General features: G+C 48.2%; 1 long non-coding RNA gene across 1 annotated transcript in view; it reads right to left on the bottom strand.

The window, feature by feature from the left end:
• Positions 1-23,100, bottom strand: part of LOC129383509 (uncharacterized) — a 30,559-nt gene extending 7,459 nt beyond the window's left edge. Inside the window, exon 1 of the long non-coding RNA XR_008611404.2 lies at positions 22,835-23,100. This is a non-coding gene — a long non-coding RNA (uncharacterized lncRNA). The remainder of the gene's footprint in view (positions 1-22,834) is intronic.
• Positions 23,101-27,967: the final 4,867 nt, after the last annotated feature.

Genomic DNA, 27,967 nt, shown 5'->3' with positions numbered 1-27,967 from the left:
ATACCTTAGTGATTACATCATTGTTTGTTTATGCGCCTACCCACGCCGGCGCTCAGCGGACGCTCTTCCTAAATTTTAGCGTGGGCGACCTTTCAGTCACTTGCGTTCAAACGCGGTTGCTAAGTCTGACATCTACATATTCAATATATTCGGCCAGGCTGCTGCTACGGTCCCTACTGCTCCTACGGAAACATCTGTGATGTTATTTCCAAGGTACGTCGCTGTAAAGTGCCAGAAAGCAATGGTCCGACATTAGGCAGTATAATAGCTTGGTGGCGCAACCCACCGCCCCGTTCCAAAGGGGACGCTCATAATATCCATCCATCCACCCATCCGCGTCTGATTTAGCACGAGCGCCACAGCTGCAAGACAGTGTGTCCGACACAGCGGTCGCCGACAGCAACCGCGGCGGTCCGACACAGCAGATGGGGCGTCAGTGACCGCTGCTTCACCTATTTCACCGCGCCGGCAGATAGCGTCGGAGCGTAAACAAACTCGACCCTGCTCCGCAATACCGGCACGCCTAGGGACAAACGCAACACGACGCGCGCTAAGAAACTTCCTGCGTATTGCCTAGGCAGAGTCATATAATCCTCGCACTTTTTTTCCCTGAATATCAACGCGAAGTTTGGGGGTGCGATAATTATGCGGGGAAAATTTTCAAGCAATTGTTTCGGAGTGTTAAATGCAAAGATGAATGGGTACAAGATCAGGATTGTCAGGTCCGCAATTGTAAATATAACGAAAACATTACTTTCAAGCGTAGCTTACCTTCGTTATGAAAGTACAAGGTGAACGTAAGCTCAAGCTGCCAAAGCACTTTATTTGCCGCGCGCAACCTCCCCGTCACTACTCGCTTTGCGTACGTCCTGCAGGCAATTGTACTCTTCATCAGAGTCCGTGTCGACACTGGAATCGATGGTTTCTTCATCTTCCGATGATTTCTGCGTCTTACCAGTCGGCCTGAGTTCGTCGTGCTGCCGTCTCCAATACCGGACGCAAAACTCGTTGACGACGAAGTGTCTGCTGGCGGCGCGGTTGCCATGTTGCCAGCTTTTAGCTTAAAAGCAGCTGTGTAGCTTGCGTAGCGTCCCATGGCGAAGTGGCACAAAGAGCACGGTGCAACACGCGAACAAGGCAAACGAGGCCTACGAGACACCGGAGAGCTGGAGACACCTTCGCAAAATGGTGTAGCGGTGGTGCGTGGATGAGCGGTAGCGGCGGTGGCAGCGGATGATGGCACAGTACCAGTAGCACGCGCGCCCAACCATGGCGATCGCGACGACAAGCAGACGGCTCGCGGCAGTAATTTTGGGGGTGCGATGATTATGCGGGGGAAAAAAATTTTCCAATTTTTGATAGCCAATGTGGGGGGTGCGAGCATTACGCGAGTGCGAGCATTATGCGAGTAAATACGGTATATTAAAGGAGGAAGAAAGTCCCTAGATGTTCTCTCTCGCTCCCGCTCATACTCGCGCCTGGGCACAAACGTCGGGCGATCCCTCAAATGAACGTCTCGTCTTGAACATATGACTGCCTAGGTTTGTTAGGGCGCGTTGTATACGTTTGTCTTTAGGCGTGCCGGCATTGCGGACTGAGGTCGAGTTTGCTAACGCTCGGACGCTAGCTGCCGGCGCGGAGAAATGGGTGAAGCAGCGGTCACTGACGCCCCATCTGCCGACCGCTGTATCGCACAGACTGTCGCGCACCTGCGGCGCTCATGCTCACTCGTGCCGGATCATATCTTTATCGCGCCTTGCGGCGATGTACCTTGGAAGTAACAAAACAGATGTTGCCGTAAGAGCAGTAGAGACTGCAGCAGATGCCGGGCCGCATATATTGAGAATCTGGAAGTCAGGGCACCTTAGCACGCGCGTTTGGACCCAAGTGGCTAGAAGGGCGCCGGTGTCGCTCGACGCGCCTGCAACCGCTATGACAATACGTCGCGCTACCCAAACGCCTCTTACGCTAAGCTAACCTAACGTTCACCTAAGCTAACGTGGCCAAGACGCAAAGACAGTGATCATCACGGCGCAGCCGATGTCAGAGTACGTTGCGCCACCCAAACGCCTTTTACGCTAACCTAACCTAACGTAGGCGAGTAGCAAAGTCAATAGACAGTTTTAGCAGAGCGTTTGCTTGCGCTCCGCTCCGCACACGTTTCACGCGCACCGGTGGCTGCACAGAATGCATTGATTTCGCTTATCTAACAAGAGCGCCTTCCAGAGATGCCACTGACGTGCTCTCAGCTTGGCGGTAAAACGATTACGAAAGCAACTACACGCTCCCTGACGCACCGCTAAATCAGTTTCCTAGCGGAACGTGGCCAGCGTCCCACGTTCCGCTGCCGCTATGTGTGCTGTGCGCACGCGCGTCAGTGTTCCCAGTAGCGTTTTGCTGAGCGGATGCGTGCCAATTGTTGTGATATTCCGGCCTGAGCGGAGCGGACCGTAAACGCTCTGCTAAAACTCTCTAATAATCCTCACTGAGTGACATCAAGGCGTCACCGGCGGCGTTCCAGGCAATCCCGTTCAACTGTTGCGAAAATAAGGCACATGTAATGCGTAATGCGTAGGCAAAATTCAAAGTGTGCGGTTTACGTACTCCTCTTTAAGTAAGTTACCAATGCAAGTACTCCGGAGATGTAAACGTGCGTTTTATGAGCAGCGTAATATTTAGCCCGTTGCCCTGGCATAAATACAACAACCACCCAGATCAAATTTTTCGAACATGGGGGGGAACGCGGCGGCAAGTAAGTGTGCGAATCTAAAGGCATGTGTATGAAATACGATCATTGTAAGATACTCTTTTCTGAACATGGGAGCGAAACGTAAATTAATTAACCCTGGCTCTTGCCAGATTAGAAGCACCATATGAAGCCCGTAGGAAGTTACTCGGTTTTTCTGACAGAGTCGTATGTGGTAGCGGCTTTATATTTTGTTATAATGGAGGCATGTTATGAGTTCAGTGCACTAGACCAATAATATGTTCTTGTTAATAGGCGCTTTTATTTCTAATCTACCTTCTCCACTTGAACGTCACAGTGCACTGATCAGTAGCTTTTGCCACGTGCCCCCGCAAGAGGATCAACAATATGAAGGGGCGCTGTGGCACTTCGGGTTAACGGTACGGGGGAAGCGCAAACCGCTTTAAATCAGCAATGCAATACTCGTGCCTTAGAGCGAAAATAAAGAAGTAATATTTACTACTGCCTTCTTGAATGATTAAATGGTAATTATAGATTATCTGCCAAGTATAACTAAGGCTCCGTGTTCCCGAATAAAGCGGAAAAAAAATCCGGCAGACACTCGCCGGTAAAATTTTTGACAATTCGGATTTATCCGATAAACTCCGATTTTAACAGCCAATATGACCCTGTTCCGTTCTTTATGGAAAGCCTTTCGATAAAGGGCATGTTTGAAGCGGTCACTGATACATCGGCCGGTTTTCCCGTTACAAACTTTGCCTCACATAAACAGTATCTCGTAGACCGCGCCCACCACACATTTAACAAAGTGCTTGTCGCCCCCGGAAACGCGAGACGACATCTTGATATACAGTCCCCTGGTGGCACTCGGGCGCCAAGGGACCGAATCAAACGTGGAAAGCCTGCTGGCAGAAAGCATGGCATGCGCACATGACGCATTTCTGTAGCGCGTGAACAGAATTTTTGGCAAGCAAAATCGTAAGGAAACGAAAGCTTTCCAGTGACAACGTAAAGGCGTTTAGTGATTTTGAAGTGTCAACGTCCTCTGAAGGAGTCATTGCTTGCAAGTTTGGTCGTGTGATAGTTATCACAGGCAACGGCAAGGACGCCTTGAGAATTCCGGAGCATCTACAATCACAACGGCACATTCAGCTCCAGCGAATCATTTTGGTACAGGGTTGAAATTGGGAATCTATATGTGAAGCATGAGCTACCCCGCGCGTTTGGAAACCTATGCGCCAATTTTTAAGTTAGTGTTTATTGAAACTGCGACATGAGCCAGCTCATTAGTGATTGTACGAGCTATCCGAGCTATGAAATCAGTAACATTGTTTAACCCCTGTTGTTTTGGAGACTTCGCAGTGTCCAGTTGCCAGTGCTTTCTCGCTGCGCGCTGAATCTTCTGGCTCTCCATGTTTCTGGCACAAACGTTGAAAGGACATTTTCAAAGCTGAGAATCATCAATAGAAAGGAGCGCGCTTACACCAGCGTGTGTATATGTATTTGTGCGTTGAAGTCTTCCGGATAACTAAAATAGGATTCGTGTGTTCTGATGTTTTCATGTTCAGAGATCATTTCATCTAAGATTTTGGAGTATTGAAAATAATGCAACATTACATTCCGAGTTTTGGAAAATTGGGGATTTGCAAGAAATAAACTCCGATAAACGCCAAACTTCCGCCAGCAAATAAACTCCAAAAAGGACTCTCGCAATTTCAAGAAAAATAAGCTCTGAAGTCACGGAGTCCTAACTATAATGTACCCTTCTTAGGTGTAGTATAGTACATAAATCTACATGAATATACCGACGTTATTTCAGTGCCAAAATTTCGGTTACAGCCCATAGGCATTCTTCCAAATACAAATAAAAGCACGGCTAAAAAGTCGTGCGTTGTACTTAAATTTACGACAAATATCGCAATGCCTTTGGCCGCGCATGCCTGGATTAAAAGAGGTTTGCATATGCCTGCTAACCTCCACAAGTGAGGGAGGAATCGAAACAGAACGAAACAAGAGCTGTCTGAATGCTGATGTAACCACACAACCGTATACAGAACCAAGTTTTAGATCACTGTTGACGAAAGATTAATTTTGTTCTCGCATGCGTGAAGTCATTCAATTCAATGTGGACTTCCTTTATTTCCAACTTGTGGGGATTTGGCGAATTCGACGCGTTATTGCGCGGGCGAATTTCAACAGCTTCTGCCATCCCTATGCCTCACTCCCTCCTGGCTCCGAATCAGTTGTCAGCGGTGGCGCTCCACTCGCGACGGTTCGCGGTAAGGGCGGAGCTACGACGTCACGAAGCGGCCCCTGGCGGCTAGTCTCGTGGCGTTAGCGTGGATCTTCTCCCTTGAGAATGTGCCGGGTACGTACATGTTTCCTATCGTCCGTCGACACCTTTGTGACTAGGACTGAGCTCACGCACGGTGCCTTTTCCCTTGCGGGGAGCGCGTACCTCGTGTTATCCTGTCCCGAAGCTAAGCCGGAGAATGGGTGCCTAGTGCTCGCGCGAGGTTATACCACGCCGAAAGTCGGCGTATGTGCTGGGAGCTGCGGAAGTTTAATAACCGCTTACTTTCGCGTGAGTGTTTCTTAAATCGTGTTACTCAGCTTATAGCTCATGTGTCATGTCGCAAGGACTTGCCACTCTTTGCTGTACGGGAATTATTCAAACAGGAAGCTAAAATGATAGCTATCGAAGATTCATCAATATTGGCCTTTGAAAAAAAGAATAATTACAAAGCATTGTAGACTTGTAAGTGAATTGCATGAGCTTGAATGTCTACATCCTGGTCAATATATTGATGATATTCATAAGGTCAAGCCGCAGTTACAAACTTTGAACACAGACAAATACAGAGGTGCACTAGTGCGTGCGCGAGAGCAGCGTTTCCTGGAAGAACAGCCCTGCAGTAGGGCCGTAGGTGATGAGAGCCGACACGCGCCGTCTGAAGAAATACTAGATATAGAGTATGGTGGAGTCATTGTTAATGAGCCTACTCTAATTATTAAAGCGTTTTTCGAACATTATCAAAATCAATTTCGAGACGATAAGCCATTTCATACAGATGCTGCCAAAAAATTATCATTGCTGCCCCAGTTAAATGAGGATGATTATGATTATGCAAATGAAAACATTGATAATAATGAGGTAACTGTATGCATCGATTCGTTAGCGAAGGGCAAGACGCCCGGCCCGGATGGTATTACTGCCGAATTTTATCATTTCGTTCCCTCTTACCGCGAGAACTACTTCAGGTGTACCGCGAGGCCTTGGAAGCAGGGTACCTAACTGCCACAATGTACGAAGGGCACACTGTCCTTATAGCCAAAAGCGATGATGAAACTAAATTACAAAAAGTGGACAAATATCGGTCTATCTCCTTATCCAATTGTGGATAATAAAATTTTTGCAAAGGTATTGGCTAACCGGTTGCAAGTTGTAATAAGATCTGTGGTCGATCATCAAACATGTGGCATCAGGGGCCGGTCTATTCAGACGAACATTCACGTTGCGAGATCGGTGCTTGAGTGTGTAGCTGAGGGAATTGGATTGGTGGCAATGGTACAGCTAGATCTGGCTAAGGCGTTCGACATGGTGAATCACTCATTCCTGTTTACTGTACCAGAGCATATAAATGTCGGATCCCTGCTCCTTAGAGGTGCCAGGATATGTTATGCTAATGGCTCAATGAGGCTGATAGTCACTGGCTCACCCTCCGATATGATTACGCTTGTATTATCAGTGTGACAAGGATGCCCTTTGTCACCACTTCTACCCGCCGTGGTTGCTCAGTGGCTATGGTGTTGGGCTGCTGAGCACGAGGTCGCGGGATCGAATCCCGGCCACGGCGGCCGCATTTCGATGGGGGCGAAATGCGAAAACACCCGTGTGCTTAGATTTAGGTGCACGTTAAAGAACCCCAGGTGGTCAAAATTTCCGGAGTCCTCCACTACGGCGTGCCTCATAATCAGAAAGTGGTTTTGGCACGTAAAACCCCAAATATTATTATTATTATTATTGTCACCACTTCTGTTCTGGTTGTATTTAGAGCCACTTTGTATGAGCATTCTTAAAGAACAAAATTTCCAAGGCTTTAAATTGCGTTCTTGCGTATGCAGAGGACGTGGCCTTTTTTGTACGGATAAAAAGAGTGTAAAGACTGCTCTTGCAGTTACAGAAGAATTTTGTGCGGCTTCTGGTGCAAGGGATAACTTTGAAAAAATTTCAGGTTCTTGGTTTGGATTATGGGCCACAATGCCATCATATTACGCAGGCATTCAATGAAAAAAATGATCTGCGCTATTTAGGTGTGCCTCTCTCACAGTATAGAAATGGCAACGCTCACTGGTCGGGAGAAGTTGGCAAAATTCAACGTAAATTGAATTCATGGCGAGGACGCAATTTGTCAATGTTCATTCGTGCTGAAGTGTACAACGTATTCTTAGCTTCCCGTCTTATGTATGTGCTGCAAGTACTGCACTGCTCACGACTTCGCCTTCAGGCACTGCATCGCGTATTTGCAACATTTATTTGGAGTTCCAGTTGTGAATCAAAGCGGCGCGACAATCTGTTCCTCCCCCTTGAACGTAGTGGTCTAGGATTAGTCCGCCTCTTCGTCAGGCAAATTGTTTCTCGCCTGTTTTTTTTTTTTTCGAGACAGTGACCATCCGTTCTTGCGCGAAATGTTGCAACTCCATTTAGTTCATTATGTTCCTAATATCGTAGTGTCATCAAATGCCAAAGATGTCCCACAGGCTCCTTGGCGCTTTCTCAAGGAGGCTGTTGACACATTTCTTTTCTTGAAAGTTGGATTCAGCCTAGAGTACGTGTTCACTGCGAGTCGAAAAGCAATTTCTGCGGCACTAATGGACTCTATTTTCCCAGGTCCTTTATATCGTGCACCTTATTTAAGCCAACCTTATCAGGATGTACTCAAGCGCGTCCGAAAAATATGTGTACCTCCTGGAGTAAAAACATTTTTCTTTAAATTACATTGGGAAACACTCACTGTTAAAACTAATTTGAATTCTAGGGGTTGCCTTGTGCCACGGTCAACAAACTGTCGACTCTGTCCACGTGCCGAAACCATAGATCACTGTTTCACAGACTGTAGGGATGCTGTATTTTTTGGGACATTCTCCAACGGACGCTTAGAAAGGGCATTGACATCACTCCATATTCAATTAGGTTTCTGCCGTTTAAGGTTACGGGCGGTCCTCCTTATGACATTTTCATAGTACTTGGTTTCTAGAGTCTACGGGGATGTAGACTGTGTGATCGCCATGCCGAAAGCCCACGATCTACAACATCCTTCTTTCGCGAAAGTGCTGCTTATCTGAGAAGTGTGTACTAGCGCAGGAACCTCCGCCAGACTGGATCCACTTGTTGGATGCATGCGTGTGTCTGCCTGAGTTTTAAGTGTGTGGTTGTGTGCACTTTTTAGTATACCTTCAGTTGTGTTTTCCATGTAGTAAAGAAAAAAGACCACCGTGGTGAAGGTGTTAGAGTACCTGACTTGTGAGCGAGAGGACGTGAGTTCGAATCCTACTTTAGGGCACGTTTTCTTTCTTTTGTTTTGTTCAGCTCAGTAATTTTTATCAGGGTATAAATGCCTTATTTCATTAATTCCACTTTTGCGGAGCATCGCATAGAATTGCCATTATTCCCTTGAGGAGCATCAGAAAAGGGCAACTGTTAGTCCTCGAAGGAGTACGAGCGTGGGGAATAACAGTTCATCCCATGTCAGTTAGTCCCCAAAGGGGACTAATGGTTGTGGCAAATCAGTTAGTCCCCACATGGACTAACCTCCCTACCCCTTTTAGTCCTTCTTTTCTTAGAGTGTAGTTTTTTTTTTTTTTTTGTGAATGTCTATACCATGCTTTATAGATACAGGTACTGCTCTTCAGCACTGCAGTTGCGCCCAACTTAGCGAATAACAAGATTTTAGAGAAACAATATCGTGAGCGCACAACGCCCAGTTGTGACGTGACTACGCAGATATCGCATAGTTACGCAGAACTAAGTGCATTTCAGTCAACACAACTAGTAGGAAGCTTTACTTGGATCGTGGTCTTCTTCGCTGTGGAACGCTGTGGTTGCGTGATACATCGACTCCGTCTTTTTTTGTGTGCTGTGTCCAAACTTTGCCACGACTCTAGTGATTTTTGGACCACTGGTGCTGTAAGTGACCCGCCGTTGAACACCACCTCTTCAGTGGAAATCGGGCCTGTCATCTTCAGTTCATCGCCGATTATTCGAAACATCCGAACCCCAGCGCCCCTGCCGCGCAACGCCAGCAGCGTGCGTCGGCGGTAGCAGCTGCAGCAGCCATGAGTCAGGACGGCGTCGTCGACAGCGTCGACATGACTCTGGAAGAGATCCTCGATTGGCGCGAGAAATTTATTTACTCCGACACCAAGATGCTTTCCCCCACCTCGCCCAGCACCCTCAAAACTCCACCGCAAGTAAGCCACATCCTGCCTCGTCCTCCTCCACTTCCTGCCACAGAATACAAAATAATTCTTCGTGTACACGGTGGAGTCAACTGCGCCAACATACATCCAGTCTCTCACCGCGAAATCGTCATCAAGTCCACTGGTCTCTCCATGCTGCAGCATCGCTAGATCGACTCCGGGACAACGAGATTAACAACACAATCATCACAAGCACTCCCTGCATCGACAGGGCTGATCGCTATTTAAAGATCGCCACCCTCACCACCATGGGCAAGAGCTACGAAGTCTCCACGCACGTGGCAGACCCCAAAAATTCGTGTAGGGGTATCATCAAGCTGCCGGCCTCCCTGGTAGAAGGGAACGTGTTGGCTAACCTTCGAGAGTCCAATCCAGCAATCAACATCCTAGCTGCTCGAAGAATTGACTCTACAGAATGCATCCTGGTCACTTTCGAAGGCTCAAAGGTCCCCTTCTACATTGGCTACCTCCGCACAGACCTCCGCTGCCGACCATATCGACAAAATGTGGAGGCGTGTGCTAAGTGCCGGCAGCTTGGCCATCGCCAAGACGTCTGCCCCAATGTGACCATATGTCCCTGCCCGAAATTCGGCACGCCAGATCCTCCTAAGGACCATAGCTGTACTCCCACTTGCATCTTCTGCAACGGAACACACGAGACTGGTTCCTCAGAGTGTAAACTTCGTTACAAACCACGGACACCGCCCCCGGCACCTCCAGAGCCTAAATTGACACTTCCGGCCAGGAACACTGTACACACCCCCAGTCAACGCACTGGACAAGAGAAGCTGCAGAGCAGCTCTGGCCGCAAGAACACTGCAACAGCGGCGCAGCTCCCATCATCGAAGCAAGCTTGGCCTCCGCTGACTCCACGCAACGAGGAGAGACCGCCCATCAACCATACAAAGGTGAGCTGGGTAGGAGTAGTCTCCCACAATAGCAGCTCCTCACAAGATGTTGATAGCTCTCTCATCAAATACTTGCTAAATCATAACGAAATGCTTAAAAACGAAATGAAGCAGCTCAAAGCAATGCTCCACCCCCCCCCCCCCCCCCCCCATCGAAATCACTGACACTCCTGTTGCTACTTCCAAACCACTGCCACAAACGCATGCGGCCACACTCACACGTCCTCCGGCAGATCAAATGGACACTCTTACACCCACTGCTACGATGGAAGCCGCAACTTCAATGCCGCCTTCATCACACATGCAGCCCACACCCGCAAAAAGGAAGAATTCCGAAATAACAGACACTTGAAAACGCCATATTTGTCCTCACTGACCGCATGGACATCCTGGAAAACAAACTTGTTGTCCTTGAAGATCAGCGACAGAGCAAGCTTGATGCATTAATTTGTGAGGCATCTGCACAGTTTTGCCGGTTCCAAGAGCGAATCGACAGCTGGGGAAGACGCTCCACGAGGTCACAAGTTCCCATCCTTCAAAACGACAATGATGAAGCCAGCCCGTAGTCTAATCATCTGGCAGTGGAACTGCAGGGGGTTCCGCAACAAGCGCGCATGTCTAACGCTATTCTACAGAGTCTTAACGTGCTCCCTGACATTATAGCCTTCCAGGAAACACACGGGAAAGTCACGCTACCTGGATATAAGATGTTTCAAGACCATCACATAGACAAGCACAACACTGCCATACTTGAAAGACGACATCTGTCTGGTAAATGGGACACATTCAGCAGCACTGAAATCCCCCACGATTTCATCAAAATTCTACCTCAAAGCCGCAAACAACCCACCCTATGCGTGTTGAATGTTTATAGTCGTCCCAGTGCTCGACAACACCGCATTGAGCACATGCTTGCCCACGCCAAAGCTAACGCCAATATACAGCCGCTAGTCGTAACGGGCGACTTGAATGCCCCCCATCAAATGTGGTACCACTCCGCATCGACTCCTAAGGGAAGAGCTCTCTGGCAGCATACAAAACAAGGTTTCACCATCTACAATGACTTTACTGTTCCTACCCGGATAGGAAATAGCGTCAGTAGGGATACGTCCCCTGACCTCACCCTAACTCACCGCATCACCCAGGCGACGTGGCAAATCCTCCAAAACCACTTAGGAAGCGACCATTACATCCTCGAACTCCGTGTAGGTTTTAAGCACAGACCGCTAGCCACGAAATCCCTAACGCTTACCAATTGGACGGAATTCAGAAAATCTCGCTGCAACACTAACGAAGAAACCATTACCGACATTGAGCAATGGGCGAACGCCTTGCAGGCAGACGTAGAGGCCCATACCACCACTCTCCCGGTAGACACACCCTTGGTCACAATTGATTCTAAGCTACTACACATGTGGGAAGCGAAGCAAGCTCTACTTAGGAAATGGCTAACAGCACGTTACAATCACAAACTCCGAATCAGAATCGCCAAATTAGACTCTCAGATCCAACAATACGCTATCAAATTGGCGGCACAGCAATGGACTCAGGTTTGCAAAGGAGCGCATGGTAATCTCAGCACTAAAAAGACCTGGCAATTGCTCCGGCACCTTCTCGACCCCACTACGTTTAAGACGCACAATAACCACCAAATGAATAAACTGCTGCATGAACATGCAGAAGACCTGCCGACCACGTTCAGCAACCTGGCCTCCAAACATATGCCCCCTCCTACGCAAATACCCATGCCCGACTATGCTGGTGAAACCAATGAGGAGCTTTGCAGTCCCATCATAGAAGCGGAGGTTCGACATGCCCTCAACCAAGTGCGAACCACCACGGCACCAGGCCCAGACTCTGTAGTCAATAAAATGCTTCGCAACCTCGATGAGCAATCCATACGCAAACTCACCGAGTATTACAACCACTGTCTCGAAGAGGGGGAGATACCCCAACAATGGAAAGCAGCCAAAGTGATCTTCATTCCAAAGCCGAATAAGCCAATTCACATTGATAACTTCCGTCCAATTTCTCTCACTTCATGCATACGGAAGATCTTGGAGCACGTAATCCACCTACGCCTCTCCAAATACATCGAACATAATCACTTGTTCCCTTCGGAAATGACTGGCTTTCGCAAATTTCTTTCTTGTCAGGATGGCATGTTAAGGCTCAAAGAAGACATTATCGAACCGAGCGACGCACGTGATACACAAGCGTTGCTCGGCCTCGACCTCAAGGGCGCCTTCAAAAACGTGTCCCACTTGGCCATACTACGCGAACCTAGCAGTATAAATTACGGGGAGCGAATCTACCGCTATATACGCAGCTTCCTCACGAAGCGCACTGCGACGCTACAATTAGGCAGCGAACAATCTGGCCAAATAAGTTCAGGAAGCACTGGCACGCCCCAAGGGGCAGTACTTACCCCCCTCCTCTTAAATGTGGCTATGCGACCTTTAGCTTTCACTCTCAAGAAGATTCCTGACCTCTGATTCACACTGTACGCGGACGATATTACGCTGTGGATGACCGGAGCTTCTGACGGGCACATCCAAGACACCCTCCAAGCAGCAATTGATCAGGTCGAACAAGTAGGTCACGAGTTGAATCTCAGGTGCTGCCCCACCAAATCCCAGCTTCTCCTTCCGCGCCCCACGAGGCGCTTCAGTAATTCACCCCCGAATATCCAATTCATGACTGAAGGGCACCCTACCCCAAGTAGACAGGATAAGGATCCTAGGATTACACTTCCAATGCAACCGAGCAAATCAGCATATCTTGCAAGCACTACAAACAACAGCAATAATACGCTCCGCCTTATAGGGACGATCTCCAACAAACACGGAGGGCTTCGAGAGAAGGAGCTAATTCAGCTAATCAAGGCTTTTGTCTCAAGCAAAATCACCTTCGCACTACCGTATCTCTCACTCTCTAGGCAGGAAAATTATACTGTGAATTGCTTGGTCCGCAAGATACATAAAGTCGCTCTTGGTGTTCCAATTAGAGCATCCACACAAAGGGTGATGGCCACGGCCTCACTAAATACCCATCAAGAATTAACCGAACCCGATATATCATTGCAATACCACAGACTCACCACCACTGAAGCTGGGCATGAGATCCTGAGACAACTTCATCATGCTCCACCATTCAACGAGAGCAAGCGACATCAACTTCCTCTGAACATACAAGGCCAATACCACATCCAGCCCCTACTCAGAAACACGCACCCAGAGTTTCACGTCAAACGCCGCAAACTTCGAGCCAAGGTGCTACAACGCAGCTATGGACCGGCTGAAGGACTTTATTATGTGGACGCTGCAGCCTACACCCCTAAACATCGTTATGCTCTAGCGGTCGTAGACAACCAGGGCAACACTGTTTGTTCAGCATCAGTCAAGACCACCTCGGCGGGCGACGCGGAAGAGGCCGCCATTGCACTCGCATCGCAGCTACCCGATTGCGACGTCATCATTAGTGACTCTAAGACTGCTATCCGGAACTTCAGTAACGGCTACATGAACCACCTCACGCACTCACTACTTGTAGCTCACCCACCAGAAAATGACATCGCTCTCGTATGGACTCCAGCACATCAAGGACTCCACGGCAACCAATTGGCTCATGCCGCTGCTCGAGGATTCACGGACCGAGTGGCCGCAAATATGCGTCTAACTCTGGAACCCAATGACTCCCAACAACACAGCAATAAAGACACACTCGTCACATTCTATGAAATTTGCACACATTGCAGACACCAACGCCTAATGTATACACCTCTCTCTGTGCCTAGAACGCGCCAGAGAGAAATACTGTGGCGACAACTACAAACTGGCACTTTTCTTATCCCGCGTACTTTGAACTTATTCTTTCCCACCACATACCCGAAGCCCAAGTGTCGCTTTTGCCCTGTCCCGATAGCAGATCTCTCCCATATCATGTGGCAATGCCCCATCAAAACTCTCCCCCCGCACGCTCAAACCATTAATTAGTAGCGAGGAGCTGTAGGAGACTGCCCTGCGCAGCTCCGATCCCACTCTACAGGACCGAGTCCTGAGGTGGGCTGAGGAGGTAGCGGAGGCCTACTACGACTGGTAGACGGACTTCTGGCCACATAATGTGGTGACGGACGCCTGCTGGGACTGGAGTACTTAGACCTCCCTCTCTCCCCCCCGGCCCCTCGCCTCTCTTAAAAGGGGAATAAAATTCATTCATTCATTCATACTTCAATCGTTATGCCGGTACTGAGCTCCGAAGAAAATGCACAAAAATGACTAAAATCCGAGTACGACTAAGGACCTATCGCGGAATAACAACCAAACTTAGAGCCTGAAAGGACGAGAGCATTGAACCTAATGCACATTTAATTTTTTAAAAAAAGGGGGGGGAGAGGATTGCGTACGCCGCAGGCTGACTGCCAGGCATCTTGCATCAGAGCGCAGCTGTGTCACATTTCTCTGTACAAAAAATTCTGTGTCAAATTTTATTTCGCACATGATTTTCAGTGAAAGCCAAATTTCCGAAGAAATTCGGTGTCCTGTTTAAAGCGATAGCTTTTTTAGCTACTTCATCCACTTGCGAGTTTCCGTGCTTTTCGCTCTATAGTTGCCGAGGGCAACATTATGTATGATGGAGTAGAGTACGTAGGAGACGAGGAGAAGGCGTCGGTGCGGACGTGGAGTGAGCGGAGTGCGGCAACACGCGCAGTGTGCGTGCAAAGCGCTCACCGAATAGCATTTCAAAAACTGGGCCATAACTTCATTGCCAACAAAGGCCCAGGGAGTGTACAGGTCATGTGTCAGATTGCATTCCAAGCATGTTAACACTCCTGCCGCTTGAACTAAACAGTTATGGCGTTACACTTCGCGCGTTCACATCGTGTATTGCGGTCGGCTTCGAGGTTGAAAAGTACGTTAAATTTTGTCGATCATTTACATTGAGCTCGGTCATAATTTGAGCGTTTTCGTTTTTGTATCAAGGAAACGTTTCGATCTTGGCTATAGACACCTATGCACAAACACTCCAGGAACAGGGCGTAGGCATACCGGGCGCCATTGCTCAATTGGTCGAGCCCCGCAAACCAAGTTGCTGTTGTCCAGGCAGCTCCCAACGAAGGCAGCTTGTCTCTTGTGTTATGGCTTTTCTTGTTCATTATTAAAATCTAGTTCATCGCTGCTTTACCTTCGTTTATAATTACATCTGTAGTCTGATGAACATGAAGAGTAAATTTCCTCAATATGTTCATTAGCTTAATTGTATATTAGTTTTATGTGACATTTGCCTGATCGCAACGCCTTGAACCTCAACTATGTGGTTAATGGAGCATGCGTATAGGCAGGAGGGCTTCAATTGGGCCTGTCATCGTAATATCGCCCCCCCCCCCCCCCCTCAAGGATCACGCACGGTGCCACAGTTTCATCTTTCACTATAAAAACTTACTTAAAGAGCTACTGTGACATTTATATCTACATGTAGTTTTTCTTAGAACGACTGTGGCTAGAAGTGAGAGTAGCGTTACGTGCGTATTTTGTTCGGGTCCTGCCGTGGCACTTTGATCCGTGATCATGCTACCTTCCCCGACTGCCATATAATCTAATAGGGACGACGGGGTGGCGCGTTAGCGTTAACTCCACGAGGAGACTATGGTTAAGAGCCCGCGTGTTGCAGAATATCCAGTGTCGGCATAGGCGTCCGCGTCTGGGGCCGAGAAGGTCATGCTGAACCACTCATATTGTACACGGCACTAAAGTTGTTCTTTTATCAGTAAAGTTGCTCATGCCTTATCTTATACTATACGCAAAGTTATTCCCCTGGATTTCGAAAATGACAGACCGCAAACAAATATCACGAAACGAAATACCGACAGCGCATGCCTTTTATGTTAAATCTTCTCAGACTGGATTTCAGTCGCAACGGCAAACATTATCTATCGCATTGCGACGAGTGAACAATCGGACGTTGTCCGGGCAAGTGCTGCTTGAAAACTGTCCCCATCGCTCGCCAGCCCACAAAGCTGTGAAGGCACTTTTTCTTGTGGGCGACTGGCTTACGTCAGGCCCTCCGCTTGCGTGCGCGAGCTCATCGCAGCATTCCTATCCTTCCCCTCCCTTCATCTCATCTTTATATTCTTTCTCTCCCGTCCCCCAGAGTAGGGCAGCCGACCAGATGCATGTCTAGTTAACATCCCTGTCTTCTCTCTTTCTTTCGTCGTCCTCCTCCTCAGACTGAAATATGAAAAGTGTGAAACAATACTGGAAGATCAGCCCACGTAAGAGGCATTGTTTCTAGTAGAAAGCTCGCCTTCGTACATAGATTTCGCAGCCAGCGTTTACCGGTGAACATTACGGACGCATAAGCTGCAGCTGCCCGGAAGCATGAGATGCAGACAGGGATGTTTGCATGATATCGCGTTTTTCTCTTAAGAGGAAGCTTTAGCTCGGGCCCAACTCCGACGCGGCCTATTCAAATGCATGTAAAACGCAAAAACGTTTTTATGAGATAACCCCTGGACCGATTTTGATGAAATTTGTTACATATGAAAGAGAAAGTTAAATTCTAGTGACTGTTGGAAACGGAATTTCGATTTAAGGCTTGAATTCTCTTAAAACGATTTTCAAATATTTGACCGTTTGAAAAAAATAGAAGCACTAAGTTTACGAATTCATAACTCTGCATCAAGAACTGATATCGCGGCTCTGTAAACGGCATCGATTAGATCAATCAAAGCGGGCAAATTCAGTATCTCATCATACATCTTACGTGAATTCGTTACGTTGGCTACAATGGTTTTGCAAAAGTTGTATTTCCCTATGACAAAAGTTTTTTATATTGATGTGTAAGATATCAATTTTGTCCGCTTCAGATGTACTATTAAAGGTAATTCACAGAATTGTATTATCATCTTTAGTGGTTGAGTTAAAGAGTTGTAAACTTGATAGTTTCGTTTTTTGAAAATTTTCGATTTTCGCCAATTTTTAATAAAAAATTGACGACCTAACTCAAAAATTCGAAACCAACAGTCACTAGATTTTAAGTGTTTCCTTTAAATGCAGCAAACCCCGTCAAATTTGGTGCAGTGGTTGCCGAGAAAAACGAATTCTTCTTTTACATGTATTTAGATAGGAGCACCCGAGCTAAAGCTTCCTCTTAACGGCGAAGCTTAAGCGTCCTCCAACTTTTTCAATTGGCCTTACCGAGGCGCAGTTAGAATGCAGATGTGAGCTCGCACGTACCAGGAAGGCGCGGATAACACAGGCTTCCGAGCGCGAGGGTGAGGATGACGTCGGGTCGATGCCATCTAAAGCCCCTGAATAAAAAAGAAGATACAGATCCCATGCACTGTGGGAATCAATGTAAGCGAAGCTTTGGTGTTTGCGTTCATTGACATCATTTAGCGGTGATGTATTGACGGCGTACGTCAGTCGTGACGGGATGTGAAATGTTACCTCGCCTGCTCCGCTTGTGTTTGTTGTTCTTGCTCCGCTCGTCGCTTCATGCGAGCCTTCATCTCGTCGGCACTAAGTGCACGCTTCGGCGCCATTCTGGGTTGCAGAGTTGTAGCTCACAATACCTCCCCTCTCTCTCTCTCCATTCCCTCGCTAACATTCTCCTCTCTCTACTGTCGTTGTTTGCGAGTGAGCACGGAGACAAGCGCGGCAGCTCCCGCACAGCTTTTGAGAAGGGTCACGCCTATTTAGGCGTCGAGGTCATTGTGCAGATGCGACGTGGCGTAAATCTTGACACGAGCTTCTCTTGTCATCTTGTCTTTGTGCCACACTCCTGTCATGCAATAACGCGATAGTTTTAAGGACCCGGGATCACAGCCAACCCGGTGTCGACGCCGCGGGCGCTGCTTGGAGAATAATCATTCTGAACCACAACCGCGCAGGCCCTCCACGTGGCGCATATATTGTATTACGTTCTTTACAAAGTTATTCCTCAGAATTTTGAGAATAGCAGCTCATAAAAAAATGTCATTAAATAAAACACCGACAGCCCTTGCCTTTTATGTTTTTGTGACATTGTTTCAACAACGTTCTTACGGGACCGACGTTAGTAGCGTGGCGGACAACAGAAGCCGCAGCGGGAAAGTCGAAGGAAAAGGCAATGAAAGCTTTGCTTTAAAACAAAAGTAGCGCCATCCTTTGCAGATTGCCGCCGTCCTCCTCCGCTGCGCGTTACCTCGACGTTCGACCCTGCCATTGGCCGAACGCCGCAACACGCGCTTTTTTTTTTTCTTGCTTGTTTTTGCTTCCACCGGCATAGCGGTGCCAAACATTGCAAGCGGCGTACGCAGCCGCCACGTTTCGCGCGTCCTTTGTGCTTTTTAGGTCTTTGTTCGCGACGCCGTGTTGATGTGCCTTCGGATGCACCAGACATCAAAGTGACGGCAAGGTACTCTTCCGGATTGCATCTGCGAAGCAAGACGCGGCGTGGAGAAAGGTATGACATCCAAGAATCAGCCGGGTTGATTTCCACCCAACGCAATGGTCCAGGCTTTGTGAGATAAGCGAGCGATTCTTCGCTCATCACTAATCTCATATGTTGCCACTTGTGTGCGGCTACGTTAGTTTTTCGCTCTCCTATGTGCCGCATGTTCGCGCTGCTTTTATTTGCGACTTTCGCGGCCGACTTCTATGAAGTCATCGTCAAACGCACGTGCTTTTTGTCAACTTTGTCATACATTTCATGACGTTGTCTTTGTTTAGCCTCAATGTGCGCGAACAGCACTTTTTTTTTTGCTGCATTGCCGTACGTTACGAAGCAGAGACGGCGCGGCGACCGTACCTTGGCAGCGATCTGCGGTGCCAGCAAAGAGTGCCGACTGCTGATATAGCTTCGCGCTTAGTCTTTTCGGCACTTACTGAGCGTCGAAGAGAGACGCGCGGGCCGGTATATTGAAAATGGCCAGGCTTAGCTTGGTTAAGCCAAGAATGCGTTGCATATTGCGCGGTCTTTTTTTTTTTTTTTTTAGGGCGAGGTATTGCTTGGCGGCACTCGATTTTCTCGGCAATACTTGGTTGCACGCTCCTTTTCAAGTCGCTGCTGTCGCTGTTCGGGAGTTTCTTGTGTACGCATCTGCCGCTTGGTAGCATTCCGCCGTTCCGAACTAGTAGAAGCACTGTCGGGTAAACTCATAACTTCTTCCTTCGCTTCCACTGTTGCTTCAGTAGAGGAACGTTGCCGCCGAGCTGCATACTGAGCGCGCCGTTTAGCGAGTCGTTCTTCCCGTTCTTCTTCTGTCTCCGTGGCCCGCTGAAGCTTTCGCTTTGCGCTCTGTCGTACTGCTTTACCCGTGGGCGGCACTGGCTGTAAAACTCCCGGCGAAGGAGCGCAGCTCTTTTATACATATGCCGTGACGTCAATCATAGCGCAGCGCCCCTAGCGGGAGGAGCGGGAGTCAGGTGGTGGCTGCGGCCGCGCGCGACCGCGCGAGTTGGGGCCGAGCTTTTCCTCCGGCTGTCGTGACGTCACGTCACGTGGTTGCGCTAAAGGTCAATGGTGGCTGCCCGGCCGCGCCCAAGGGCTGAACCGAGTGATTGCAATATGCAACGCATAAAAAGCGTTCTACGAAAGTGGTCGAGTGCGGCGTTGTTGAGAGACTGCTGAAACGCTGTGTTCTCGCCGCTTCGTTGGCGCTGAAACGAGAGAAGCAGCACGAATAAGTAGTGCCAAACGAGCCAACCAAGCGCAACGACATTCAGACATCTCTTGATGTTTCGGCAGCCAGTCACGATATAACGTAAGAAACTGCGATCAAAATACGGCATAAGTTTGGCTCCCCGTAGAGGGAGCCAACGCCGGCGCAGGAGGAGGTGAGAGGAGATAGCGCTACCTTTATTTTATTTAGAGTCATTAATGCCATCTAGTGTTCCTGTATATGCTCCCGCAGGGAGCAGAGTTGCGCATAACTTTTCCGGCGCCGCTCGCACCGCTATTGGCCCAGCGCGAAAAATGACGTCAAATGATCCGCGCCGCTGCGAAGCCAACTTTACGGGCGCATCGCCGACTCATGCGAACTCGTCGTTTCCGTCAGTACCATCGCCATTGCAATCAGTGGACCGTCGATCGTGCGTTCAGAGGAGCAGCTAGAAGCTCTTGCATCTTGAATCTTTTTCTACTTGCAGATTTGCTGCTACTAAATAGTAAGCACTACTAAATAGTAAGCACTACTAAATAGTAAGTACTGCTAAATAGTAATAGTAAATAAAGGTAAGCTTTCCTTAAAATGTGCGCATGTTAACATTTGAAATGCGCTTAAATCTGTGTCTGCACCACATGTATCATTTTCGGCAGCCAAAATGCGCTAAGTGTCCACCTTACGTGTGTAAAGTTCTAAACACTCTTTAAAACATTTCTTGCTTTCTGACCATGATAAGACAACTTCATATGCATGCTGAAAATCATTGCACCGCTTTTTGTGGCAACGTACTGCGCGTTTGCGAGCGAACTTTGGAGCTGTTCGAGCCACGGGAATACTTTATTTTGGGGAATCGAAGGCGGTCCTACCCCCTATTTGTACGTTCATGTGTGTATTTGTATATGCATGTTTACATAGGTACATACAAAGTTTCGGTTGGTTGGAAGCCCACCCCCTCCGGCTGCACGAATGACTCGTTCGAGCGTAGCCTGTATTAAGAAGTGCCCTTTGCTAAGCGCCTGCGAACAATTGCCGCTTGTAGCTCGCGACCACTAGAGAAAATGGCGGAACACCGCGCGGCATTTGGCTCCTGCGCGCGCGAGGAGTGGCTTCGCTGCAGAGCTGGATCACGGCGGCGGACCTATGCGCAATTCTGCTCCCTGCGGGAGCAAATACAGGAACACTAATGCCATCTCCCCTGACGCGACACTTGGCGCGCCGTCGATGCAGCAGGCGTTCCATTTCGACCACCCTACTCTGTCGAGGCGCGCTCGCGACATGGCGTCGCAGCCAATGGGAATTTAGATGCCGTTTTTCGCTTGTCCGGACGGCAGACGCCGGCTTTTTGGCTCAAGGGACCATTTCATGCTTTCGCATCAAAATACGGCTTCAGGTGAATTTATAGCAGGAGTTTTCGCGTGTGTCAAGTGCTGGGCGTTCCCCGCACATCAACGCACGCCTGAAACGCACTCATGTTCAAGCCTATCACAGCACCACGGATGTGTTGGCAAATGTGAGAAGTTATTCGCCTTGTAAGAATGCCATAGAATCAGTACTCGAGGATAAGGCTGCTGGTATTGTGGTATTCACGAAAGCATAGCTTAATGCAGAAGTTCAAAAATGACCAACTGCTCACAGATTGCGCATCCTACACAATGCGCGGACAAGCAGGAGTAATTAAAAAGAAAGAGAGAAACAGAGACAGCGAATTGAATGTAAAGGATGAAAACAGGTAAGACTACGGCGATTAATAGGAAATTAAAATGGAAAGAAAGAAATTAAAAAACACAAGAAAGAAAGAAAGAAAGAAAGAAAGAAAGAAAGAAATTAGAAGGGAGAGTCTGTGCAATAACTCAAAGGGTGGTGCCTCGCTATTTGAGGCTCCAACTGATTACCTAAGGACAAAAACACACCGGAGCAAACACTCGCACCAAGATCATTCATGTGTATGCTGGCGCAAAAATCCGGAGACCACTCAGCACATGCTAAGGGAATGCGAAAGGGTTCACCCACCCGTAAACGGACACCTTGCAGAAGCGCTTGGATATATAGTGCACGGAAGCATCAACCGGTCAGCAGTCGTGATGAGCAAGAGACGGTTAGAGTATTCGTGAAAAAAAAATGCAGAGAAGAGATTGATACGACCGGATCCGTTACAGGCATAGACAGTGGTACAAGGTAGAAAGAGAAGCTTTGGGGAAGAAAAACAAATGAAGGTGTTGTGTACAAAAATTCTATAATGAAAAGCATGTATTGCATGCTTCTCTCACTGGCTACTTCTCAGCGCCCCGTTTCGAACGGGATGCCAATAAATCGTCATCATCATCATCATTATCATCTCCTTCTCCTTCTTCACGGGCTTGATAGGCCGCAGCGTCGGGTTGGAGCGTTGGCCTTTATGGTATGAACTGTCCCACTTTTTTTCATTAATGTTCTATGCATAATAGCTGGGGCATCCTTTGATAGCGCAAGGGACAGGAATGGCCAAAGAGCGCCAGGAAATGGAATGATGTAGTCGACGAAGGGGTCAATGTCGAAGGGTACGTGTGACACGTCTGTATAATAGCCTAATAACATTAGTTGTGGAGTGCGTAAAATAAATACGTATTAAATATGTGACATTGGGGCTCCCTGTCCGTGCACCCTACCGTATGTAGCCGAGTGTCGACCGTCCGCAATATCGTTTTCGAAGATTTTAATAATAAAGAAAATTCTAGAGTTTTACGTGCCACAACCACGATATAATTATATTACACGCCTAGTGACTCCGGATTTTCTTGGACTACGTAAGGTCCTTTACTACGCGCCCTAATCGAAGTATACGAGCGTTTTCTTTTATTTATTTTCGTCATTTGGCCCCCACCAGAATGCGGCCTCCGTAATCACTAGAATTTCACTTCTTACCAAATGTTCACTGTACCTGGGTTTTTATGTAGAAACAATATTTTATCAGTAAGCATTTGCGTGCATTTTGTGGTGGTATGCAAATCCCTCTGCTATATCATTCGAGGTATGTCTATGCTCACTCATCCTCACTGCAGAGCCACTTTCACGCACATGCTAAAAGCTAAATAAAAAAATTGAAAAAATACGCACCATCCGTAAGTGCGGCCATGCTGCTGCTGTCTTCGCTGGCGCCGTGTTCGTACGGTCTTGTTAGTGTTAGGATTACGTCCGCGACGTTGACGGTCCAGTGGAATTTTTCCAGCGCTGGCCCCTGGAAACCCGAATTCTATAGCGGTAATGGCGCCTCCTGTTTCTCGTCTGGGTAGAAAAACAGCTAATGCTGCCACGACGATCAAAATGGTGAAACAAGAGACCTTCTTCATCGCTTATTAGTTCAGGTTTGAATATTCGCTACATATCCTCGAGTATTTTATACCAATCCATAATAGGCGCACATACAAAGAACGTCGTGACTTCTGGTTTTCCGACGTTTTGCTTGCTTTGTTCTGTCTCATTTCAGCATTGTCCTCGTTCTGACTTCTTTTTTCAACATGATACAGCGTTTACTAAGGTAAGCTGTAGCCCACATGCATTGTTATGGTTAGAGTTGGGCAAACTGTGGCGCTGCTCTCTCATACACAATGCAGTAGCGAACCCTTATGCAAGTATGAGCGCTTGGTCAAACTTTTGCGTTTCTCTCGTGTAGTAGAATATATATAGTTTATCATCTTGGGTTTTATAGTGACACATGAATTCACCGACTTTCCTGCGTTCTCCGGTAACACTGCAGTAAAAAGGTTGCAGAGCTCTCTGGAATACGCATGCAAGTTAGCCTCTGCCGGGCTACGGCTGGGTGCCGTCCAGACGACGCTGCACCACATTCCGGCTGCTTTAGACTCTATACCAAGCTTTACCACATACTTTTGGTGCTCAGAAAAAAAGGCATTAAATAACTCCGGTAGGAGCATTAGACTTTTGTGGCATGAAATCAAGGCACGCGGCCACCATGGGACATGTATATTTAATTAAAGCTGCCGTAACCAGGCGAGACAAAGACCTACATACCGCAAGTTCCCGATATGCGGCAAATAATGTTACCAAAACAAGGCCTGACACTTTCCTCTTCGCGGCACCTGTAGGAACAGAAGCACGGACAAAGGAGCGAACAGGAAGCGTACGACAATAAGATTGAAACCAGAACAGTCTACTACACACGTGATTATACAATTGTAAGTCTATATGCATTCCCACCGCCGTGTTAAGCGCACGCTCTTACTAATATGTACCGTGGGCGGCCTCAACGCACTATTGCAACACGTCCCGTTGCAACAAAACAATATATATATATATATATATATATATATATATATATATATATATATATATATATATATATATATATATATATATATATATATATATATATATATATATATATTGAAGTAAACGACCGCAGCTATAGAAGCATACCGATGTTGGCCGGAGACATTTAGACAGAAAAGTCGCACCTAATTGTTACCGAAACTTGGCGAGAAAAAAAAATTCTGGTATGTTGCCTATAGGCCACATACGTCAATAAAGGGTTAATAAATTCAAAGCTCGCGTACTGTATTCTAGTTCGGGGAACAACCAGTCATTGCATGTATAAGCGATTATTAGTCTTGCAAGAAAGCGTAAAATGACTATTTTAAAATTTTATAAGGGACGTACGCTAACTGCGTACGCGAGGTTTATTATCGATCATGATCAATACTGTATCTAAATGCCTCCCACAAACAAATGAACTGGCCACCAAACGACGTGGTCCCGGGTGCAATGAAGAGTGTAGCAGTGCGCGCAAGAAACGAAGCGCGCGAACTCCTTCGCAACTCTCCAATTGTGAAACGTCTCATTTCAATCATATAAAGCCACAAGGAGGAAGGGCACGCTGACACTTTATAAGAGAAAACAAGTGAAAGTTGATCTTCGGTGTTAACTTCTAGACAGGCGAACGAAAAGTACGAAATAGAGAAACTAGAGTGAAAGGCGGGTAGTCAAACCCTTTAGTAAATAAATATCCTCGGAAATAGCACCCAAGACCCCGCAGACTGTTTGAGTGCACGTTTTCGGCATGTATCTAGTTCATCGCAATATTCTGAAACATTCTGTCCCGCACCTCGTGAACGAGGCGCCATCGCCGGGCCAAATTCCAAAACCATCTTATCAGCTTTCGAAAATAACCCCACGAAAGAACGGACAATCAACGGCCTTCTGGTGCGCCAATGAACGCCGGTTAATTGTGGTCCAAAGACTGAGCCAGCGCCCAGAGTTTACGTTCACACATGCACACTTTGGCTAGGTACATCGCAATGGAATTCAGATGGGTATGAACAAAGCTCTTTCAAATAATTAATGACAAGCACTAAGAGTTCAACACGTGCACTACAGAATGAATAGGAGCACCAAGTGTCCACTTGTATTCACCCGTGTTGGTCTTTAGCCAGACGTTCTCGGTGTAGCTCGTGGCAAATCTCGAAGAAGGCACTTCTTCCGGAAATGCAGACGCATGAGAAACCCGTCGGCCAGTTTGTCGGGGAATCCCCTTCTTCTGCAGACGCTCCCTCGACGCGTCACATCTCTTCACCGGCGTGTTGTAATCTCCCCTCAGATTCCAGTACAGCGCTTTTGTAGCCTCCGCCGGCGTTTTTCAAACTTTCTGCTGGAGTCGTGCTCCCATAGCATGAACAAAGCCTGTGAACCTTCTAGACGTTTCTCGCGTTTTCGGCCGCGGCCACTGAAGAACGTGGTGATTCATCCATCGGCGCACGCTCGGGCTGTCCACCTCTCGTAATTGTCCTCGCCGTGTGTCGAGGTCTGCGAGGTTTATGCGAGGGCGTTTAGGCGCGCCCTCTCGCGCTTCACTCTTCGAAATTTTTAGTCGCCGCCGTCTCCTTTGCTGACTTGAGTGATAGGCGGCGCGCGCTTTGATAACGCGCACTTTTGTGACACATTCCTTAGGTTCAATCAGCAGGACAACAGCCCTCAGAGCAGAAATGCGCACAGGTTTAGGCATACGTTCGTCCATTTCCATCGCTGAATAGGAGAAACAGAAAAAGTCAAGTATTCAGCAGGTGTTTAGCAATAAACCTCGTTTCCGTGGCCCAGAGCAGCTTGTTTTCTGCGCACCGTCATTATAGCACCTCTGCTCCAACTGAACCGTCCCTCCTGGCGGTTCAGATCACAACCCACCAGAAAGACAGCCAATGAAGAAGCACAAACAACGCTGTTGCAGACGGAATATCGGAGCGGCGGCCCCAGCGAATTCCAGTGGGCGCAAAGGCGGTGTGAGGGGGTTGCCGTGGGAACGGGAGAGGAGGTCTGTTACTCTCAACTGGACTTCTCCGTTGCTTCTCACTATAGGGTAAGCACCAGTTCGTAGTGGCTTCCTTCCGGTAATGTCCATAGATCCTTCACGTCATCTCGGCCGACCCTGGCGTGGCAACCTTTCTTCCCTTGGTGGCACTTCTCTCTCTTCACTTCAGCTCGTTACGAGGAAATTAGCAGCTCCCAGCATCACGTGGAAACTCTGCTCCGATTAACTTCCTAGCGTGGCTCACCCATGCTACTCTTGAGCGTGACGAACGGCATGTTGTCTACTGCAGCCATAACAATGCGCTGATGGCGAGATGCCCGGATGTTCTCTTATCGTTCTACCTGGTTCGAGCGCGGGGAGTATGCTGAGGCGCAGCTTCATCTTTCTTAGTCTGCCGGTGCCGACTCGCCATAGACCCGTCCTTAGCCGACAGTGACGGGCCTATAGTGTTCACGAGCGGCCTTCGCAACCTCTTAGACTGTAAGCCGGTGCCTGCTGCACTTTTTAGAGAACAACAAAATGCTTGACCCATATCAATGATGTCAGCGAATGGAGGTAAACCGACCATCTAATCAGTCCACATTGAGGTAAATATTAGGGACGCTTTCTCGCACAAATAGTATTTTTATCTATAATTTATTGCAATTAACATCCTTAGAGTAGTTCACGAACGTTCCGGGGGTAATCTGTCTATGTATTGTTGCATCTGGGTCGCAAGCCCCAAGGGTAGCGTTGGCCTGGCGGCCTGGGGCACAACTGGAAGCATTCGAAGGTCCTGGCAAAGGATGACTCGATTGCTAACAGAACAACTTGTTTATTATAGCATCGCAAAAGAGCGGCCGGTCAGGTCGACCGAAGTGGAGAGACGGGAGAGCACGTTACTCGACGGAAGAAAATGGAGCCTCCCTCGGCGTCCGTGGGCTGCTGCTTTTATACTCTCGGAGTCGAGGGCAAGAAGGAACGGCTCGCGATGAGGCGCACGTGACGGCGCCGCACGGACACGTTGAGACTAGAAGTGACGCATCCGCCGGGCCGGCGCCGGTCAGACCTCCTCGCTTCACAGTTGGGGAGCTCCTCTCCCCGGCTGCCGCGCTTTGACAAGCGTGGGCACCAACATGCACACACACACACACGCACACACGAAGACATGTGGCATTGAAACATGCCTGGACGCGCATGGCAGGAGGCGTTGTGGCAGCGCTGAACGGGCCAAAATTTCCGCCGCTTTGAACGAAGCCCCGGCGTCCGTTGCATCCGCGCCGGCTATACCGCGCGTCGTAGGCGAAACGTAACAGTATCTAACCGTTTTCCCGCCAACTTGCGTCGCTATATAGTCTGTGATATAATGGATAGCGCATCGGGCTGCTGTGGTGAGAGAACATGGTTCAAAACCAACCGTAGGAACAACATGGGTCATTGAGCCTGTGGGACTGCATATGTGCCGGTCTTTAACGAACTTCTTTGATACCAACTTGGCGACTAACAACAATGTACGACTGGGTAAGTGTCGAACTTGAATGACCCTCTTTAACGTCAACTTGGGTCACTGGGTATGTGCAACAGGGTATGCACTGCTGTTCAATGAACCTCCATCACGCCGACTCGTGTCCCTTGGTAGGAATCACTGATTATGCGGTGCTCTTTAATGAACCTCTTCAACGTCAGCATAGGTCGCTGGGCAGGTGCCAATGGTTATGTGACGTACTTCAGTGACAAAGAAACCTTCAAAATTTGTCTGTTTGGCGCAATCAATCTCTCGTCATATATATTAACATACTCTTATCTGAATATATTCACACTCACATCACGCGTGCACTTCGTGGCTATGCCGCTAGATGGTACAGCGTTTCAAGAGAACCGCGACAGAGGAGTCGGACTGCATACACCCATCACAATGACGCGTTCCGGCGGGGTTCTACGGTGTGTCGCCA

This window comes from Dermacentor andersoni, chromosome 8 (assembly GCF_023375885.2).
Source record: "Dermacentor andersoni chromosome 8, qqDerAnde1_hic_scaffold, whole genome shotgun sequence".
Classification (NCBI taxonomy): domain Eukaryota; kingdom Metazoa; phylum Arthropoda; class Arachnida; order Ixodida; family Ixodidae; genus Dermacentor; species Dermacentor andersoni.
This window is presented reverse-complemented; position numbering and strand designations above follow the sequence as displayed.